The sequence below is a fragment of the Sminthopsis crassicaudata genome, chromosome 4 (assembly GCF_048593235.1).
Source record: "Sminthopsis crassicaudata isolate SCR6 chromosome 4, ASM4859323v1, whole genome shotgun sequence".
Taxonomy (NCBI): Eukaryota; Metazoa; Chordata; class Mammalia; order Dasyuromorphia; family Dasyuridae; genus Sminthopsis; species Sminthopsis crassicaudata.
Genome location: NC_133620.1, coordinates 335,760,351 through 335,782,665, shown reverse-complemented (window position 1 = coordinate 335,782,665; position 22,315 = coordinate 335,760,351).

Sequence of the window (22,315 nt, the reverse complement as noted above, 5' to 3'; positions counted from 1 at the left end):
CTTTATCATTTGGGTCTTCTTGTGTTTATTCATGTTTCCAGCTTCTGAATTAAGACTTTTTATCCTAAGTCGGGTCTCAACTGCTCCTACACACTTGCATGGGATAGGAGACTGATGTTTTGTCCCATTATGTATTTTTTTCTTCTTTTTTTTTTTTAATTATAGCTTTTTATTTACAAGATATATGCATGGGTAATTTTTCGGCATTGACAATTGCAAAACCTTTTGTTCCAATTTTTCCCCTCCTTTCCCCCACCCCCTCCCCCAGATGGCAGGTAGACCAATACATGTTAAATATGTTAAAGTATATGTATACATGTCCAAATAGTTATTTTGCTGCACAAAAAGAATCAGACTTTGAAATATTGTACAATTAGACTGTGAAGGAAATAAAAAATGTAGGAGGACAAAAATAGAGGGATTGGGAATTCTATGTAGTGGTTCATAGTCATCTCCCAGAGTTTTTTTGCTAGGTGTAAATGGTTCTGTTCATTACTGCTCTATTGGAACTGATTTGGTTTATCTTATTGTTGAAGAGGGCCACGTCTATCAGAATTGATCATCATATAGTGTTGTTGTTGAAGTATACAACGATCTCCTGATCCTGCTCATTTCACTCAGCATCAGTTGATGTAAGTCTTTTCAGGCCTTTCTGAAATCATCCTGCTGGTCATTTCTTACAGAACAATAATATTCCATAACACTCATATACCACAATTTATTTAGCCATTCTCCAATTGATAGACATCCACTCAGTTTCTGGCCACTACAAAGGGGGCTGCTACAAATATTTTTGCACATACAGGTTCCTTTCCCTTCTTTAGTATCTCTTTGAGATATAAGCCCAGTAGTAGCACTGCTGGATCAAAGGGTATGCACAGTTTAATAACTTTTTGAGCATAGCTCCAAATAGCTCTCCAGAAGGGCTGGATGTATTCACAATTCCACCAACAATCTCCCATTATGTAGGGCTAGGGGTGTCAATAAATTATGGCCTGAGAACCAAATCCAGCCCACTGTCTGTTTTTGTACAATAAGGCATTCTGGTCTGGTCTAAAGTACTGCTCTTGGCTCTTCCTTCTGCTGATATTCCCTATACTCAAGGAAGGGTAGGTCCCAGAAATATATCTTCTGGAAACAGTCTTTAAGGCCTTTGGGGCATCTTCCTAAATATTTTCAGAATCTTTAAGGTTTTGGCTACTTAGTCACTCTAGGATCTCTTCCTTGAAACATTCTGATTTTCTAATTTCACATTGATGAGTTCATCTGTCATCTAATAATCTTTGCAAACTTATCTTTAATTCTAATTAGTTTTTAGATTATAAGAATGATTCAATAGCAATGGACAACATGGCCTCTAGGCTGCTTCAAATATTAATTTAAAAAAAAATTTTCCCCCCTGAGGCTGGGGTTAAGTGACTTACCCAGGGACACACAGCTAGGAAGTGTTAAGTGTCTGAGACCAGATTTGAACTCAGGTCCTCCTGAATTCAGGGCTGGTGCTCTATCCACCGCATCACCTAGCTGCCCCTGCTTCAAATATTAAGATGTATGTCTTTCTAATTATTCAAGAATTATCATGGCAAGTTGGATGCTCTTCATATCTTTTTAAACAATGGAAATGGGACACTCCGTCCTACCCAAGTGAGGGAGAGGAGAGACAACTCTTTGCTTCATATGGGAAGGAAAATTTGGTTAAAAAAATGTTGAATGTGATGCTGCATTATCTCAATAAAAGATCCAACTGGAGAAAGTTTGAGGGACAAAGCAAAGTGTCTCTAGAATCAAGTAAATAGTTTTTAAAATAGTTATCTTTGCTAGTATTATCTTGCTTAGTATTCTCTTGGACACTAGGATTTATGTTTTCTTCCACATATTAAGTTTTGTTGTTCATTCCTTTTCAGTCATGTACAACTAACTCTTTGTGATCCCATTTGGGGGTTTTTTGGGCAGAGACACTGGAGTGTTTGTCATTTTCTTCTCCAACTCATTATACAAATGAGGAAACTGAGGCAAATAGGATCAAGTAATTTGCCCAAGATCTAGCAAATGAATGAGTCTAAGACCAGATTTTAACTCAGGGAAAGGAACATTCCTTTCTCCAGACCCAGAACACTATTGCATCACCTAGCTGCCACCCACATATTGGCAGCACACAGTATATAAAACTCTTTTTTCTCACTTATACCTTGGTGGGAGTGGATGTTATATTTCTCCCAAGGGTCATACAAGATTCTCTAGAGTTACAGACACTGGAGGTCAAGGGACCCATTGGGCCAGTTTTTTCATCTGTGTCTGAAGTCTCCAGTTCAATATTTAAAAGTCTCTCTCTCTCTCTCTCTCTCTCTCTCTCTCTCTCTCTCTCTCTCTCTCTCTCTCTCTCTCTCTCTCTCTCTCTCTCTCCATTGCTTCCTTTACATCTTTCCTGCTTCCCTCTCTTCTTCCTTCCCTCCATCTCCCCCATGTCTCTCTTTGTATCTCTGTATCTCTGTCTCTCTCTCTCCCCCTTCCCTCTTTCTCTCTTTATGTCTCTTTCCACCTTCCTTCCTCTTTTTCTCTCCCTCCCCACCCCCCTCTCTCCTCTTACCTCCCTCTGAATTTTCCTATCCCCCCCCTTCAGCTCCTCATTAGATGCATCCTTCCAACCAAATGAAGTAAGTCCTCTTATGCAAGTATGCAGCTCAGTATTCTCTAAGCCAATCAAGAATCACATCTCCCTCTGTATATGCAACATGCAGCATAACAGGGCTGTCCCTCCTCCATTTGGCAAATGTTGGAATAGATGCTTCACAAAGAAAAAATTGCTCTGTCTTTGTTATTCTAAAATCACTGACTCAGCCAGTGGCTTTCCCACAATAAAATCGCAGCTTCTTTTCCATTCCCCTAACCACTGGGACTCAGATGGATTTCTTCCTTTACTCTACATCAGATACAATAAATATTTATTAAACATCTACTATGTGCAAGACACTGTTAAATACTGCAGATACAAAGAAAGGAATAGGGGCAGTTAGGTGGTGCAGTGGATAGAGCACCAGCCTTGAATTCAGGAGGATCAGAGTTCAAATGTGATCTCAAACACTTAACACTTCCTAGATGTGTGACCCTGGGCAAGTCACTTAACCCCAGCCTCAGGGCGGGGGAAAAATTAACAAAGAAAGGAATAGGTTTCGTCCAGTCCTCAGGGGCCTCACACACAACATGATGGAAAATTACCTCCCCACCCCCCTCATATACATACAAATATATACACATAAATAAACATGCACACATACACATATACATATATACATGTGTATATAAAATCCCTATATATGTATGCACATATATGTTTAAAAAAACAGGTGTTGGAGAGAGAAGCCTGATGGGATAGGGGCAACCTGGTGAGAAATAATCTGAAGATGTAAGAGTTTCAGAGTTAATTCATCTTGAAGAGTGTTTGAAAAATCATGAAATCCAGGAAAGCAGATAATCAGGAAATGATGAGGTAAATTCTCTGGGCTCATTCTTTAAATGGTGGAGTTTTTATATTAAAAAACACTCTTTTATCAAGTTCTGAGTATCAAAATCTTCATAAATTTCTTCCCTGGGAACATGATCAAAGGGGTTATAAATTGATAACTTTCCAAGAGGTTCTATTCCAACCTTTTTATCATTTAATCTTTTTATTATATTCACCTTTTTTTTTTTCATATTTTAACCTGCATCTTCTGTTCTTCTCTTTTGCTAACTATATGAATCATTGAATTTTTTGAAAGTAGAGATTCCAACAAGGTCACCAATTATTTCACCATTATTTGGCCTTGTTCTGGCTCCTTTTTCTTCCCCTTGCTCTCCCTGCTCCTCCTTCCCCTTCCCTCCATTCTCTGTTTTTTTTTTTTTTCCCCTCTTCTTTATGCAAGTAAAAGAGCAATTAATTAGAGCAATCTAATCCCAGACTTTACTAAAACATATATCCATAGCTTTTCTCCCGTAATGTTAGTGTGAAGAAACTGTATCTCCTGTGTTGTCCTATCAGGTTGCTAGTCAGGGAAACAACAATGTATGTACAGCATGAGCCAAGTTGTTATAATGACGATTTTTCTTGCTTTGTGGCAATGCAAAACTGACTGTCTGCATAGCCCAGGGCACCAAAAGCTGGTTTCCTGCCAACAACTCTGTCTTCAGTTGCCATCTGTGAATCAGGCAAGCCTCCTTCCATGATTTTTCATGGATCAATAACCTCGGGGCAGGAGTAGAATGGATAGAGCACTAAGCCCAAGAGTCAGAAGAATCTGAGTTCAAATCCAAATTCAGATATAAGCTATGTTATCCTGGGCAAGTCATTTAACTCTGATTGCCTCACCAAAAAATAAAAAAAATAATAAAAAGATTATGTCTCAGCACTCCTAAAGACCAGCTCTTTATCCTATGATATGTCTTGTCTACTTGAGTTGTATGTCTGTAAACCTGTACAGTCATCTATCAGCTTCCATTTGAATTGTCTTAGGAAGATTCTGAAGATCATCTGGACTGCCAAACATTCCAACTCTACTGCAGAGAGTGCAACTCTGTTCAGCTGGCCACATTATTCGAATGCAAAATATACACTTGCCAAAAAATTATTTTATGGAGAAAGCGCTCACAGGGTAGTCAGAAAAAGTGACCCAAGGACTCTTTCAAAGTATCTCTTAAGGACTTTAGAATCAATTGTATGACATGGGAGGCACTGGTACAGGATCGCCCAGCATGGGGTGCCCTCATCAGAGAAGGTACTGTGTCCTCTGAGCAAAGCAGAATTGAATTAGCCCAAAAGAAATGAGAGATGTATAAAATTAGAGAACCTAATCCATATGTTCATATGGACTATTTGTGTCCAACCGGTAGCAGGGCATTCTGAGCCCATATTGATCTGATCAGCCACAGTTGAACACATTGTAACTTGACTCGAACATAGTAATGTCATTTTGGAATGAAGGTCAACAACCAACCTACTTGAATTTAGCAAGTTCAGGTCACTACTCCTGCTTGACTGTCTTTGATCAACTGCTATGCATTAGATTGAAAACTCCTGGAAAGCAAGGACTATCTTTTGCCTTTCTTAGTATGAAGCCCCAGGATCCTTTAGCAAAATACTCTCTCCTTATTGGTGGGAGATTAAGTCTCTGTGCCTGCATTGGAGTTGGGCCAAAACTGGAGAGAGTGGAACAAAGGAGATATTCAGTCTCTTCAGAGTTCTGGCCTGCAGTATTGAAAGAACTTAAGGGAAATTCCACCCTACTTTCAGGTCTATGAGGGGAGAAAGTTTCTGGGGAAAAGATTATTTGGATCATGTCTTTATTTCAGCTGCTCCACTTGAGACTTTAGGGAATTTGCCTAGATTCTTGGATTCTTGGTTGAGCTGAGTTACTTCTCTTTTTGTGGGAGAACTCCTTCAATCTGTATTGTCTGACACACACACACACACACACACACACACACACACACACACACACATATATACTTAAATAAATGGATTTATTTACTATGTGTATGTTCATTGTAGAACAGGCATTTGGTAGAAAAGAATTCAAGTCTTGGGTGTAAGTCTGAGATACTCCTTTACAATTAAGAATAGAAATTAGGAATTTAGCCTGAACCTAAAAATGATATTCCCTGTTTTGTTATTTTTCACTCACATCTAACTTTTTTTTTTTTTTTTTTTTTTGTGAGCCTATTTGGGATTTTCTAGGCCAAGACACTTGACATGATTTGCTATTTCCTTCTCTAGCTCATTTTTTTATAAATGAGGAAACTAGGGTTATAAGATAAATAGTGTTATAAGATTTGCCCAGGGTCATATAGTTAGTAAGTATCTGAGGCCAGACTTGAATTTAGGAATATGAGTCTTTCTGTCTCCAATTTTCACACTCTATCCACTGCATTATCTACCTGTCCTATTTATATCCCCTAGACCAAGGTTTCTCAAATTTTTCCCATTCACAATCCTTTTTTGCCTAATAGACATATATGTATATATAAGTATTTAAAATAGGTGCACAAATCAAAACATTTACTGATAATAAATCATAATTTCACAGCTTCTACATTCAATTATGAGACCCCATATGGGGTAGTGAAACAGTTTATTTATTTGCCTGCTTGCTCATTTATTTATTTATTTATTCATTTATTTGTTTATTTGTTTGTTTTATTGTGAACCACAGTTTAAGAAGCTAGTCCCTAGACTAAAAATATTTAAAGGAGCAGATAGATATAATTCTTTTTTCTTTTCTTCCTTTCTTTCTTCTTCTTCTTCTTTTTTTTTTTTTTTTGGCTGAGGCAATTGGGGTTAAGTGACTTGCCCAGGGTCACACAGCTAGGACGTGTTAAGTGTCTGAGGCCAGATAGATATAATTCTAACCCTCTGAGGGAAGCAGAGGGGCCACCTTTTGGCTTCAATCTTCTTTTCTTCCTGAAAAGAATTAAAATTTTCCTTGGAGAAAAGTAGAAAGATGGAATGATAAGAGATATCTATTTTTGCCTACCTGAGAGGTACATACAAAACACATAAACAGGACAGACTTGTTACAGTTATCTCCATAGCCCTTAGAAAAATTCCTGGTACACAGTAAAAATTTAATAAAAGTTTACTGACTGAAGAGGAATTCTTTCAGGGTTTGCCTTCACTGGGCTTGGCTTCTCATTGATTTGTAAATACTGACATGGAATTCTATCACTGATAACTCCATTCTCTAACTTTTTAAAAAACTCACAAGGTCACAGCGTAATCTGGTCCATCTCTAAGAATAAAGAAAAAATAAACAAAAGAGAAACAGTAATAACAGCAGGGATGTATGTTTACTTTGGACAGGGTAAGGAGAGTGGACTGGTGCTACTCTCTCTTCCCACTAGGAGGCTCACAGAAAATTTTCCTGGAATTGGATCTGTGAAGAAATTTTGATATGGTTTATGTAGACTTTACAGAGGGGAGGGAATCATTGACAATTATATTATAATACAATTATTATTATTATCATAGAAAAACAATTTTATAGACCTCATGTTAACTCCTGATATAATAGAATGGTAAGCCCAGGTACCATTCTTTCTCTATCTACTAGCTTAGGTGTTGCTTCTTTTCTGAGGAGAAAGGATTTACTGAGGATAAGGTTTATGGGTTAGATTGTACTTTTTCAGTTTATGCCATAACCAATTAAACTGATTTTTGTTCAATGAACAAAAATCTATCTTCTCTTTCTTTTAACTCCCTGAACATCAAAAATAAAAAGAAAAATGAACTCATAACAAATGTTCATAATAAAGCAAAACAAATTCTTATATTGACTATAGACAATGTCAAAAATATGTTTTGATCTATACTTTTGAGTCTGTCAATTCTCTGTCAAGAGGTGGGTAGCATATTTCATCGTGTGTCTTCTGGAATTATGTTTGATGATTTCATTGATCAGAGTTCTTAAGTCTTCCAGAATTGTTTGTCTTTACAATGTTATTATTATATAAATTGTTCTTCTGGTTCTGTTAATTTCACTCTGCATCAGTTCATATAAGTCTAACCAGATTTCTCTGACATTCTCCCCTTCATCATTTCTTATATCCCAATAATATATTCTATTCTATTCATAAGCCATAATTTGTTTAGCCAATACTATCAAATAAGTAAAAGCTTGTTTCTGAAAAGATTAAGTTAATTTTCTTCTCAATTTGGGAAAGACTAAATGATTCTAAAACCTAATCCTATAAATTGCAATCCCATATGGAAAGCATTGTTTTTCTTTCTGCAGACTGGAGAGAAACTATCATAAGTTCCTAATCAGAGAGGACTTCTGTTGCTTTAGTTTTTAGCTGGACTGAGACAGAGAGGAGAGCCAGTCAGCCAAGATCAGAGAGGTGGGCAATAGTAGTGAGCAGGAAGTGGTACAATGGCACTAAGTGTGACAAAAAAACTTTCCAGTAGGTTCATTGAAATGAAAATAACAAGGAGGGTATTGATGTTGCTACAGATATCCATTTCATCTATTCAAACTACAAAGAATGTGTATAGCTAAAATGGACTGTTATCTTCCTTCAGATCAATGAAATAATAGGAAAGATTTAATTCTCTTCCCTGGTGGTTGTTGCAGAAATACATTTTCCAAATGATTTAAAATTTTTTTCTTTAAACTGTTTCTCTTTCTTGATTTTTGTCTCCTATAAACTTTGCCTGGTTTGTAATTGATGTCTATCAATTGCATATAAAGAGAAGTGAATAACTAGCTTGGCTAGTCACAGGACTTAAAACAGGTCAGAGATTTAGAATCTGTACAGAATGTTAGTGATTTTTCTACCTACTAAAGGCCGTCAAAATTCCATGGTTTTGATTGTAACCCTTGTCAATATCAGAGAGATGAATCAGGACCCTCGATTGGTAAATATGCCAAAGTAATTTCTGGGTTTTTTACCAAAGAGTCAGAAGTCTGGACAAAGGAAAAATCCTGAACCAACCAGTGAAAAAAGTGAAAAAAATCTGTCCTGTCTAAATTCTCTTTATCTTTTCATTTCTATTATTTCTCATTATTGTTAATAATCTGTCTTTCTGACATAGCTTTTATTAACAAATTAAATAAAAATAAATAATATAATTTTAAAAATTTAAACTTTTGGATTTAAAAAATAAACTATCTAAAATTAATTAAGAAAGTATCTCACTGATAATTTGATGTTAATGTTTAATTAACATTAATCTAAATTTTTTTTTAATAAGAAGACTGTTAAAGAACTACATTAATCTAAATTTAATGTTAAATCTATAGAATATTTTGGATGATACAGTTATCTTTACTATATTGGCTTGACCTAGTCATTTACAATAAATTCTCTCCAATTATTATATTCTTCCCTTATGTCTATAAAAATTATTTTGTCATGCATATCCTTTGATCTAACAATCATACCACTAGGCATGAATCTCAAAAGAGATTTTTTTTTTTTTAAAAGGAAAAGAACTTATATGTTTTAAAATATAGCAGTTCTTTTTCTCAAGGCCAAGAATGGCTGAATAAATTGTGGTATGGGATCATGAAGGAATATTCTTGTTCTATAAGAAATAATTAGTAGGATGCTATTAAAAACCTGAAAAGTTCTCCATGAGCTCAAGCAAAGTGAAATGTAGTATGTATCTAGTAATAGCAAAAATGACTTTGTTATTCTCAGCAACATAATGATCTATTACTATTCTGGAAGATTTATGATGAAAAATGCTATCCATATCCAGAGAAAGAAGTGGTTGTGATGAGAAAACCCCAAAACTCTTAAAATCTCCTTAGACCCTGCCTCAGGGACTCTGCCCCATCCCAAGCACAAACAGTTTCCTTCTTATCTAAAAACCCATTGAATTCTATTGAAATTCTAACCCTGGCTGAAGCTCAAGCAGGAAGCCAACCTGGGACTCTACCCACTTGCCCCTTCAGATGATCCAAAGCCCCCCCTATTATAAAAAGGGCTAAACTGGAGTCCACTCTTTGCAAAGATCTCAAACATGGCATCCTTACCCTGGTCCTGTCAAGGATTTCTGCCCACCAGAACCAACCCTAGACTCTGGTGTTTTTCTACCTCTTAACCTTACTTCCAAACCCCATAATAAATCTCTGTTATCAATCTAGGTTTTCAGGTATGTACATTCCTTTACAGAAGACTCTTGTACTGCTACTAGACCTCATTTAACTCAATCTTACTTCCAGTACCCAAACCTGCTATTAGACCTCAATTAAACCTAATTTCATTTAGGTGTTCCTTATCTAGTTCTCATCAATTGTGTCTTGATTTTTCTTGAGGGTTTTTTTTGGGGGGGGCAATGTTTTCTTTTGTAGGATGACTTGGGTGGAAATGTTTAGCACAATTTCACGAGCCTTCTTAATAGGGGGAAGAGTATGGGGAAGAAGAGAGAGAAACTGGAACTCAAAATTTTAAAAACAAATGTAAGAAAAATTGGTTTACATGTAATTAGGGAAAATAAAAATACTTAAAAATAAAAAAATAAAAAATTCTTTTGTAGTTATCTTTTAAATGGGTTTTCTGAAGATAAGAAAGAATACTTCATACAACTTTGTGCCAAACATATAGGGTCAGGGTCAGGGTCAGACTTTTTAATGTCTTGAAAAGCTTTACTGAACTGCTTTTTCCTGTTCTTTTTTATTCTTTTTTATAAGAGATGATTTTTTGGGGGGAGGGAAGGAAGAGCAGGATATACTGAAAAATGTAGATGATATAAAAACAAAGTATGTGAATAAAACATATTTTAAAAATAAGTAGATCTCTGTGACTTTGTCAGTATTTGATACATTTTGCCCAAGAATCTTATACATATTTGCTATTACTATAAATGTTTTCCTTGCTTTCCTCCTTTAAATACCTCAAAGGATCCTTGAATTATTTGATCAGATATAGATGTAACAACAAAATGCCATACAAATATAAGCTGTTATTGTAGTTGTTGATATTATTATCATGATCATCATCATATTGTTAACAATGTTACAAGATTAGAACACATAGTTATAGGGATTGGTTATCCCAGAAGCTTTCAGTATTTTTATTGTTCTTGTGTGAAATGTACCACCCTGGTATGGTCTTTTTAATGTCATACTGCTTTTTCTAATTTAACTCTTCTTCATAAATCATGTTGGAATATGGTGTTTTTCAGCAGAGGTATTGACATAACAGAAATGGTGCTTGGTCAGTGTCCAACCTGCTTAGAGCTGGAGAGGATAATCCTGGCAAATGAATGTAGTGATTTATTAAAAATCTTTCCCGTTACCAGAGCTCCAGTTTTTCTGGCATGTTCTTTGAAAAGCTAAGATCACTTCCACATCACAACAAAATGCTGCTAGAATAAGGATTTAGTGGGGCCTCCATGGCAGATTCGTATTTCCATCTAACAAAGATCAGTCTTGGTAAAATGAGAAAGGATTACTACAAGTCCTACTATTAAGTGTAAATTAATAAGACTTTTTGTTTGCTTAATTTTCACTAGAGACATTGCAAGATAATTTTTAAATTTATAGAAGGATTCTGAACTCTTTGATAGAATGACCATACTGGCAAAATCATAGACCCTTGATGTATTGAAAGATTCATCTTTTTGAGTTCAAATCTGGCCTCAAGACTATTTTGTGACTCTGGACAAGTCATTTAATTCTGTTTGCCTCAGTTTCCTCAACTGTAAAATGAGGTGAAAAGGAAAGAGCAAAGAATCCCGTATCTTTGCTAAGAAAATCCCAAATGTGGTCATGAAGAGCAAGCATGACTGAAAATGACTGAATAACAACAGCAATGGATCATAGTTTAGCATTTTTATAACCATGTACATAAATGTAATATCAGAATTGACAAAGGTATTAAGCTCTGCTGCTAGCCATTGCCTTTATAAATACCATAATAGTTCAAGAGGATACTGTCTTTGTGCATCTTAAAATGTTTTGTGAATTACTTGATTTGATAGCTAAGGCTTAAGAATTTATTTCTGTGGGTTTAATAAACGTAATGACATAGCCAAAATAACCTAATTGAATAGGATGTTTCTCAAATAGAATTGATTACTAATAATTTGTTTTATTTTATTGGAGCCATCCTAGTCAATTAACTTTTAAATAATTGCTTCTTCATTGCCCACTGTGTGCTTTATTAAGTTGTTTTTCAGTATTATCTGATTCTTCATGATCCCATTTGGGGTTTTCTTGGCAGAGATTCAGGAATTTGCTATTTCCTTCCCAAGCTCATTTTACAGATGAGGCAAACTTAGGCAAACAGAGTTAAGTATTTTGCCCAGGATCACACAGCCAATAAATGTCTGAGGTTAGATTTGAACTCAGGAAGATGATTCTTCCTTACTTCAGGGCTGATACTCTATCCACTATGCCACCTAGCTGCTTCCTAAGGAAAAATGAAAAAAAGGAAAGCTAAAAAGTTATGGGTGGGGAAACCAGGCAAAAGCACATGAAGAATTAAATAACAATACAAGAAATGTCATAAAGCATTATTATATTACACACTATTAAGTGCTTGCTGTTTGTCTTTTATTCTTGAAAATAATCAATTACATCACAAATGTGATGTTTTGATTTGTACATGAATGGGAGAGAGCTTCACAAAATTGTCAGCCTGACTCTTTCCTTCAGAAGCATCGAAATCCATATGGCAAGACAAAGGTCAATATGACTGGCAATGATCCCATTGAGTGCCAAATAGTGCTTAGAGAATTAGTATAGTATAGTAGGAAAATGATAATCTTGGCATTCAATTCAATCCAATCCAATAAACCATTCATATTCTCTTTTTCTGTCTTTTTTTTAAAAATTATATTTTATTTCATTTTTCAAGTCTAAATTATCTTCTTTTTGATAATTCTCTCTTCTTCCCATTCCTACACCTTGAGAAAGCAAGAAAATACAAAGCCTGCTACAAACAAGTATAGTCAAATTAAATAAATTCCCCCATTTGTCCTGTTTAAAAAAAAAAAAAAAGATTCATTCTATCCCATTTCTATCTGGATAGGATATTTTTCATTGTTGGCTCTCTGGGATTATGTTTGGTCAAATCAAAAAGTTCCTAAGTCTTTTAAAGTTGTTTTTCTTTATATTGTTATCATTTTACAAATTGTTCTTCTAGTACTACTTCATTCTGTATCAGTTCATACATTTCTTACCATCTACTTCATTTATAGCACAACAGTATCCCATCAAATATTAAATTCTTATTAAATACCTACTATGTTAAAAGCACAGTAGGATAAAAATTTTAAATGTTAAAAATCAGTAGGATTCAACTTTTATTCCAGATTCAAAAAGTAAAATAAAAAAATAAATTTTCCCACAGTAAAACATAAAAAGATGATTTTTATATAAATCTACAAATATCTATAATAATACACAATGTGGTTTTTTAAAAAGGTATACATTAAATTCTAGTTATTATCTTCAAAGATGTTTATCTCTGTTTCCCTTTCCAGTTTTCTTCAGTGGTTTTTAAGTTGTAGTTTGTCACTGTCTTGATTAGAGGTCTTAAGTCTTTCAATTTGTTTTTTTCTTTACTGTTATTGTTTCTGTATAGATTATTCTTTTTCTGTTCACTTAATTCTGTATCAAATTATAAATCTTACCATGTTTCTCTGAAACTATCCATTTAATCATTTCTTAGAGCACATTAGTACTCTAGAAATGTTCTATTATATATATATGATATGTTAGCCATTTCCCAATAGTTCAGAAACTTCTTTGTTTCTAGTTCTTTGATACAAGATAAGGAGCTACTATAAATATTTTTGTACATATTGGACCTTTTTCTTTCTTTGGTTTCTTTGGGGATATAGATCCACTATTAGGATTGCTGAGTAAAAAATTAAAATCCTATATTTTCAATATCCAAAAATGTGTGTTTTAATGTTATTTATTTAATTGATTATCATTCTGTTAGAAGGTGGATTGTGATGTTCTGTTTCTCTAGATTGTAGTCGTTCTCTTGGAGGAGGTTTCTTGTGGAGCTTCTGGAGGCAGACTTCCTTTCAGTTCAGTAATCCCAAAATGCAGCCAGGAGTTAAAGTCCTTTACTGTCTCTCTCTCTCTCTTTTTTTTTTTTTTTTTTAATTTATTTTTTTTCTTTACTGTCTCTTTCCGAATCTTATCTTATCTCTAGATCCTTTATTTTCTCCTTCAAATCTTGTCTCCTTCACTTAGGGTTTGGCTAGCTTTAATAGAGGCCTATCTCTCTCCTTGCTTCCCTGATGAGCTCTTGTCAGAATGTCTCCAGCCAGCACCAACGTCGAAGTGGGAATGACTCTGCCTCTGCCTCCCAGAGTGTGGGATTGTGGGTTATATCCTCCCAGAGAATGGGCTTGTGGGTATTCCCTGGTCTTGTGGGAGCTCCTTAAAAGTATGCTCTCTTAGAGGTGTGAAAGGTGTGAACTCTGAACTAGAGATTTTTTTAAGTACTATGCTAAATTAGACAACGGATTTAGCACCTTGTAAGAATCCTAACAGTGGATAATATCTTTCATCCTCAGTCTGAAATCCTGATTTATAATTGTGTTGATAATAATCTTTCAAAATGGCTCATTTTATGGACAGCTAGTTGATGTAGTGGATAGAATACCAACCCTGAAGTCAAGAGGACCTGAATTCAAATCTGACCTCAAACATTAACTCTGCCTGGTTATGTGACCCTGAGCAAGTCACTTAACCTCAAAAGCCTCAGGGGGGAAAAAAAAGAAAGAAAGAAAGAGGAAATACAAAATTGCTCATTTTTATAATGTATTTGTTATAGCATAAATTGTTCTTGCAGGTCTGTTCACGTCACTCTGCATCAGTTCTTTTTTTAAATTAATTTTATAATTATAACATTTTTTTGACAACATTTTTAGGTAGGTAATTTTTTTACAACATTATCCCTTGTACTCCCTTCTGTTCCGAATTTTCCCCCTCTTTCTCTCCACCCCCCTCCCCTAGATGGCAGGCATTCCCATACATATTAAATATGTTATAGTATATCCTAGGTACAATATATATGTGCAGAACCGAATTTTGTTGTTGTTGTTGTTGCAAAGGAAGAATTGGATTAAGAAGGTAAAAATAACCTGGGAGAAAAACAAAAAAAAAATGCTAACACTTTACACTTATTTCCCAGTGTTCCTTCTCTGGGTGTAGCTGATTCTGTCCATCTTTGATCAATTGGAATTGGATTAGCTCTTCTCTATGTTGAAGATATCCACTTCCATCAGAATACATCCTCATACAGCATTGTTGTTGAAGTGTATAATGATCTCCTGGTTCTGCTCATTTCACTCAGCATCAGTTGATGTAAGTCTCTCCAAGCCTCTCTGTATTCCTCCTGTTGGCCATTTCTTACAGAACAATAATATTCCATTACATTCATATACCATAATTTACCCAACCATTCTCCAATTAATGAGCATCCATTCATTTTCCAGTTTCTAGCCACTACAAAAAGAACTGCCACAAACATTTTGGCACATACAGGTCCCTTTCCCTTCCTTCCATTTCCTTGGGATATAAGCCCAGTAATAGCACTGCTGGATCAAAGGGTATACACATTTTGATAACTTTTGGGGCATGATTCCAGATTGCTCTCCAGAATGGTTGGATTCTTTCACAACTCCACCAACAATGCATCAGTGTCCCAGTTTTCCCACATCCCCTCCAACATTCATCATTATTTGTTCCTGTCATCTTAGCCAATCTGACAGATGTGTAGTGGCATGTCTTAATTTGCATTTCTCTGATCAATAATGATTTGTGCATTAGTTCTTACAAGTCTCAGGTTTCTCTGAAACCATTCCTTTCTTCATTTCTTACAGCACAATACTATTTTTATTCTATTCATATACCATAATTTGTTCATTTGATCCCCACTTGATGGGTACCCCCAAAGTTTCCAGTTCTTTGCTACCAGAAAAAGAACTTGTTATAAACATTTTTGCTCCTATAAGATCTTTTCCTATTTCTTTTATTTTTTTCAAGTTAAAGCCATTAATAATGATATTGAGTCAAAGTATATGCATAGTTCAGTGACTGGCATAGTTTCAAATTACTTTCCAAACTGACTATACCAATGTATAGTTCCACCAACAGTACACTAATATTCCTGCTTTCCCACAGCCTCTCCTATATTTGTCTTTTTCCTTTTTGGTGGAACTTCAGAATTGCTTTAATTTTCATTTTTCTAATTAGTTATAATCTGGAGCATTCTTTTATGTGGTGTTTTGATGCCTTAGGTTTCTCCCCTTGAAACTGCCTGTCCATGTCCTATTTACCATTTATTTATTGGGGAATGTTTCTTGTTAGTACATATTTGAATCACTTCCTTGTAGATATTAGATATGGGTTCTTTAGCATAAAAATCTGTTGCAAAGATTTTTCCGAGTTAATGGTTTCTCTTCAAATATTAATTAAATTGATCTTGTTTATGCAAAAACTTTTCAATAAGCTGTTGTTTTCTTCTGTAATCTTTATCCCTGAGCTCTTTCTGTATCAATGGGTGGGACTGGCATTTTCTTTCTTGCTCTTCTCATTTGTTTATATCTGAGTCATGTATCTTTTTGGAGCTTATTTTGATGTGAGATGTTTATTTAAACCTAATTTTTGTTGACCCATTTTTACTTTTCCTGACAGTTTTTGTTAAATAGCAAATATTGACCAGAGTAGGTTTAATTATTTGACTTTATTGAATATCATGCTATTATGTCATTTTACTTCCATATATTGTATACGTAGCTTGTCTCCAGAGATTGATTTATCTATTTTTAAAAGCAATACTAAATTATTTTGATCATTTTGACTGTATTAATTGTATATGGTATCTTTAAGTAAAATATGATCGGTGAAGATATTATGATTTTCAGAAGATTAGACTACAAAAAATGCATCATTCACTGTAGAGTCCCCATAAAATTTTCAGATATATCTACCTTTCTATGTCTTTCTTGACTCTTGCATTTGCATTTCAAAGTTTCTACTTAGCTCAGATCTTTTCAGTAGAAAGAAGAGAAGTCCTCTTACTCATAGGGTTCTTTTTTTTTTTTTTTCTTGTAGGATTTTATTCAATTTTATTAGATAGGTTATTCTTGGTTGTAATTCTTCTTTTGCCTTTTGGCATATCATATTCCAAGCTCTCTTCTTCTTTAAAGTGACAGCTGCCAAATTTTATGTGATAATGACTGTGACTCCTTGGTATTCGAATTATTTAATTATTAAACTATTTCTTCTGGGTTTGTATCTTAACTATCTCAACTATTTGTAGCATATCTTTATTATTATTATTATCATTATTGTGTGTGTGTGTGTGTGTGTGTGTGTGTGTTTTGTTTTACTATTTTTTCTAGCCTTACACCCCAGGTTAGAATATTTTATAAGAACAAAGCTCTGTTCACTTCTGGAAGGAATGATAGATCCCAATTTGTCCCTGATTTGTATTATCTGGTGTCTTACCTTTGCTTCCTTCAGTACTGAGTACTGTGTTCTTCAAGAATTTTAAAGTCAGTATAGACTAGAGGATAGTCAATTTTCAGAACCCTAGGGTATGATCTGATTTAAGGCATGCTTTTATCACTGCCCTCCTGGTCTGGGCTTTGCAGGTTGCTGACTTCATTTTAGGGTTAGAGCAACATGGCCTTATCTCTAGTCTACCTCTGGTCTCTGGCTCACTCCAGAATACAAACTTGTAAGCTTTTGTTTCTCTCTTTTATCCCTGGTTCTTGTGTTGAGAAGATTCTTTGCCCAATTCTGCCAGATCTGGCTTTTCCAACTGGATCCTTTTCTTTTTCCAGTAGGGGAGCACAAATGCACTTTCCAAAGTTCCTTGGTTCATTCCTGTTTTGCAAGATGTTTCCTTGTGTTCTAGTCTCAGGTCAGGCTTTTCTAGTTATCTTTTTTCTGCAGATCTATACTGGAAAAACACACTTACTAGCTTTTCGCCTAGGATTTGTTTTTAATGATTCAGTGTGGTGCTTTTTTTTTTTTTTCCTTAATCCTTGTTGAGAGTAACTGTGAGAAAACTTAGTTATTTGCTGTTGTCCACTATACCATATTGAATCTGATAAGCAATAAGATTTTAATAAAAATGAGTAGTGTCCTGGGCATACTGATAAACTTAAGTTTCTTGCTCTTTAGAAGATGACATTCTAACAGAATAATAAATAATGTAATTGCTCACATATTTGTAAGTACCGAAATCTAGTATTTAAAACCACTTCTGTGGCTCAAATGTTCTCATCTAATTTCATAAAACCTTGGAATTGTAATGCAATCATTCTGGAAATATTGTAAGTAGGACAGAGAATAGGATTAAGGGAGGGAAATGCCTCATCCTGAGATGTGTCTATTCTACTTTTACATCTGATATTTGCTGCAGGCTCTGATATGGCAGTAAGCCATCCTCAGAAGCTCCAAATATTTTTGCATTTGTCATGGGGATCTATTTACCCCCAACAGGTGGAATTAAGTCATGCTTAAAGGATACCAACAGCTGCAAGAGTTTGGGCTGTTCAGAGGCTGTCTTAAGAATAAGTTTGAGGCCATTCCCTGTTACTAAGGCATAACTGAGGCTTGTTAGGGTTCCCAAACTAAAATAACTGCTATTTTTGTCAGCTACACATCATCTGTTACATCTAAATATTAGAGTGAAAATGTCAGATCTTTTCTAAGTACTATGAAGAATTCCCATTCCCCACATTCTTTTAGAGGAAGAACAATTCTGGAGGATTTCCAATTTCTCTCCTACTTCTGATTTTCAGTGCCTCCAATTTTTCATTCTGTCTACCTGATCACACAGCAGGTGCTTAATAAATTATGGTTTAAGAGTAGTTGTAATAAAATGGACTTCTTATATAAATGTGGTATTACTTGATCTGAATTATTTTCCTGGTGGTAGAAATGTATTTTGCATTTTGATATTTTAACATAGGAAATCAAAGCTGGGAGAGATCTTAGAAATCATCTAGTCTAATTTCTCATTTTATAGAGAAGAGATGGACTAAATTGTTAAACTAGCAGAGTAGCTAGTGGGAGAGCCAGTAACTTAAGCCGAAGTTCTCAATAAGCAAATCACTGCTCTTTTCCATCATACCGTGATGATTTGCAGTTTCATTTATTCAGTATAAAACCAAGTACTATTTTGTTATCTAGTCTCTCTTGTAACCAAGGAAATAGATTTTTGAGACAACTGATCCAAGGGAAAAGTTTGGGCAAGGAATGGCAGCTATAATGGAAAGACACTCTGAGACAGGATGGTGCTGACTCTGCCACTATTCTATGGAACTTTGGAGTCACCGATCTTGAGCTCAGTTTCTTTTCCTATAAAAAGAAGAATTTAGATTGGATAATTTCTAAGATCTCTTAAAGCTCATTCTTTAGTTGTGAAATCAAATGTATGACTTTGGCTTCATTAGCTCAGTCTTATTATGAGCAGGACAGTCACTTTAGGCTTCCCAGAAAATTGCTATTTTGTTCAATTCTACATCTGTTATGTTTGGGTATTAGCATTCATATATAAGTCCTTGCCAAATTAATATGAAGGATTCTTCCTTTCCAATCTTATTTATTAGGTGGGATGAATGGTAGTTAAGGGTAGAGAACCCTTAAGAATGAAAAGTCATAGACAGTATAACATGGAAGTTGGCTTTTTCTCCCTTTTTTGTTCCCTTTTCAAGTACTTATAAGTCTTTATTATATCCACATTACTAGAAGGGCTTTGAAAGATTCAGAATGTACAAAGAAAGCATCATAGGATTCAGAATTGGAGGGGGTCTTAGATCTGGTGGCTTTATAAATGAGGAAACGGGGAATTGGGAGTTGTGGTAGGGGAAGTAAAGACCAATACAACAGTAAATGGCAGAGGTGAATGGAAAGGATAGTATGGTGCAGTAGAATGCCTAATAATCTTTCCTGGCCCAGAAAAATTATTCATCCAAAAAATAAGAAATTAGACTAAATGACCCTTAGGACATTTTTAGCTCTAAATCTATAATCCTACCAGTTGAATAAGACTTTGGCCTTATTCTAAATCTAATCCAACTATCCACCAAATATTCAAATTTCAGGAGGAAAATTTTGTTATGAAATGAATTTGCTTGACCAATCAATTTATCCACAAGAATTTATTAAGTGCCTACTCCATTCCAAGTATTGTACTAGGTGCTGGACAAAGAAGAAACTGAAATAGTTCCTGCTTCTAGGGAGTTTACTTTCTACCAAAGAAGACAACATGTACATAAATAACATATATAAAATAAAATATAAGGCAAATTTATTGAGGGTGGGATGGGAAAATGATCCTAGCCATCTTTAATATTATCACTAAAAAATGAAAAATTCTTCTTTTAGTTGAAAAGTCTGTGGTACAAGAAAGTCTGATATTTCCCAATAATATTGAAATATCCTATGTTCTTTGCTGTTGTTTAGTCATTTTCAGGTCTACCTCTTTGTGACCCCATTTGTGATTTCTTTTTTTTTTTTAATTTTTATTATAGCTTTTTATTTACCAGACATATGCATGGGTAATTTTACAGAATTGACAATTGCCAAACCTTTTGTTCCATTTTTTCCCCTTTCCCCCCACCCTCTCCTCCAGATGGCAGGTTGACCAATGCATGTTAAATATGTTAAAGTATAAATTAAATACAACATATGTATACATGCCCAAATAGTTATTTTGCTGTACAAAAAGAATTGGATTTTGAAATAGTGTACAACTAGCCTGTGAAGGAAATAAAAAATGCAGGCAGACAAAAATAGAGGGATTGGTAATTCTATGTAATGGTTCATAGTCATCTTCCAGAGTTCTTTCGCTGGGTGTAGCTGGTTCAGTTAATTACTGCTCTATTGGAACTGATTTGGTTCGTCTCATTGTTGAAGAGGGCCACGTCCATCAGAATTGATCATCATATAGTATTGTTGTTGCAGTATACAGCAATCTCATGATCCTACTTCTGGTCCTGCTCATTTCACTCGGCATCAGTTCATGTAAATCTCTCCAGGCCTTTCTGAAATCATCCTGTTGGTCATTTCTTACAGAACAATAATATTCCATAATATTCATATACCACAATTTATTCAGCCATTCTCCAATTGATAAATGGTCAAAGGATATGAACAGACAATTCTCAGACGAAGAAAAATTTCTAGCCATATGAAAAGATGCTTCAAGTCATTATTAATCAGAGAAATGCAAATTAAGACAACTCTGAGATACCACTACACACCTGTCAGATTGGCTAGAATGACAGGGAAAGATAATGCAGAATATTGGAGGGGATGTGAGAAAACAGGGACACTGATACATTGTTGGTGGAATTGTGACTACATCCAGCCATTCTGGAGAGCAATTTGGAACTATGCTCAAAAAGTTATCAAACTGTGCATACCCTTTGATCCAGCAGTGTTAGTACTGGGCTTATATCCCAAAGAGATCTTAAAGAAGGGAAAAGGACCTGTATGTGATTTCTTTGATAGAGATACTGGAATATTTCCTTCTCTCACTCATTGTACAGATGAGGTAACTGAGGCAAGCAGGGTTAAGTGACTTGCCCAGGGTCACTCATGTAATAAGTGTCTGAGGTTACATTTGAACCCAGGAAGAGGTCTTCTAACTTCAAGCCCAGCACTCTACCGATTGTGACAATTAGTTACCCTCCCTCATGCTCTACCTCCACATTATACGACTTTTGCAGAAAATTTTTATTTAACAGATTGTTGTTGTTTAAAGAGATATGTAATGAGGTTATAAAGTCCATATAGAGCCAGATTGTGAAGAGTTTTAAAAGCCTAACAAAAGAATTTATATTTTATCCTAGAAACAAATCCTAGTTTATTGAGTCACAAGGACAGATATGGATCTGACCTACACTTTATTTTTTTTTTCTTTTTTTTTTTTTTTTATTATATATATATATATATATATATATTTTATAATATTATCCCTTGTATTCATTTTTCCAAATTACCCCCCCTCCCTCTATTCCCTCCCCCCGACGACAGGCAATACCATACATTTTACATGTGTTACAATATAGTCTAAGTACAATACATGTGTGTGAATATCATTTTCTTGTTGCACAATAAACATTAGAATCCGAAGGTACATGCAACCTGGGCAGACAGATATTAGTGCTAACAATTTACATTCCCCTCCCAGTGTTTCTTCTCTGGGTGTAGCTACCTCTGTCCATCATTGATCAACTGGAAGTGAGTTGGATCTTCTTTATGTTGAAGATTTCCACTTCCATCAGAATACATCCTCATACAGTATTGTTGTTGAAGTGTACAGTGATCTTCTGGTTCTGCTCATTTCACTCAGCATCAGTTGATTTAAGTCTCTCCAGGCCTCTCTGTATTCCTCCTGCTGGTCATTTCTTACCGAGCAATAATATTCCATAACTTTCATATACCACAATTTACCCAACCATTCTCCAACTGATGGACATCCATTCATCTTCCAGTTTCTAGCTACAACAAAAAGAGCTGCCACAAACATTTTGGCACATATATCTGACCTACACTTTAGATATATCTCTTTGGCAGCTTTAGAGGACAGATAGGAATGGAGAAAAAGAGGTAGGGAGATTGGTTAGGAGGCTATTTAAGTAGCTGAGGTGAGAAGTGAAGCCAGCCTGAACTAGGGTGATTCCCATTTGAATGGAGAGATATTCTAGAGGCAAGATTTGATGGAGTTGATATATGGGATGAGAGTGAGAGTGGCTGACACTGAGGTTGAGAAAACCTAAGTGACCAGGAGGATAGTAGGTCCTTTCATAATAATAAGGCATTTTGGAAGAGAAATGGGTTAGAAAACA